Source organism: Seriola lalandi, unplaced genomic scaffold (genome assembly GCF_002814215.2).
Source record: "Seriola lalandi dorsalis isolate HSWRI2012SDOR001 ecotype SW California unplaced genomic scaffold, Sedor1 jcf7180002045221, whole genome shotgun sequence".
In the NCBI taxonomy this organism is placed as follows: domain Eukaryota; kingdom Metazoa; phylum Chordata; class Actinopteri; order Carangiformes; family Carangidae; genus Seriola; species Seriola lalandi.
The window spans coordinates 1-623 of record NW_019515789.1 but is presented as its reverse complement, the minus strand read 5'-3'; the positions used below and the strand labels follow the sequence as shown (position 1 = coordinate 623).

General features: G+C 48.3%; 1 long non-coding RNA gene across 1 annotated transcript; it reads left to right on the top strand.

Moving 5' to 3' along the window:
• Window positions 1-594, top strand: LOC147819810 (uncharacterized). The gene is made up of 3 exons (XR_015436374.1): window positions 1-15; window positions 91-211; window positions 511-594. It is a non-coding gene; the product is annotated as an uncharacterized LOC147819810 (long non-coding RNA).
• The last annotated feature ends 29 nt before the right edge of the window (window positions 595-623 follow it).

Below are 623 nucleotides of genomic sequence, written 5' to 3'. Positions count from 1 at the left end.
CGTTTACCTCCACAGGCAAGTTAGACAGCTGATACTTGTCCCACAGAGTGAGGACTAGCTCATGAATAACTGGTGTTTCTTTCTCTTCAGGAGTGACTCTGAGAGGAAACAGTGCCAACAGAAGCGGCAGGAGGGCCAGGAGAGTGTCTGCAGGGGTGTCTGAGGACGCTCTGGCCACAGACAGTGGGGTCTTTGAGGCCTGGGGTAGAAGGTGAGAGGAAATCCTCAATAACAATGGTAAAACACAACTTAATCACTAACGTCTCCCGAGCAACAGTGCCGCCTAGTGACATAGGAGAAAACTACAACATCCTAAATCAACCCCAGTGTGAGCTCTGGTAGTTAATCACATCACTCTGTGTCAGTGTCTGCAAACAAGGTGAAAGGAAGTAGAACTGCACAAACCTGCTCATGTAATACGACACAACATCACTGGAGTATCTTCAGATAATTAAACTACAAGTCTGAGTCCAGGAAGAGAAGACAAACGTTTGTTTATTCCTCCAACAGGGCAGAGGAGTCGGAGGAGATGTCGTACATGAAAGAGCTGAGCTCCGTGAGCGAGCCCACCCAGATCCAGCTGGGACTGCTGTGAGTAAACTGTTAGTGTAGACTGTACATGG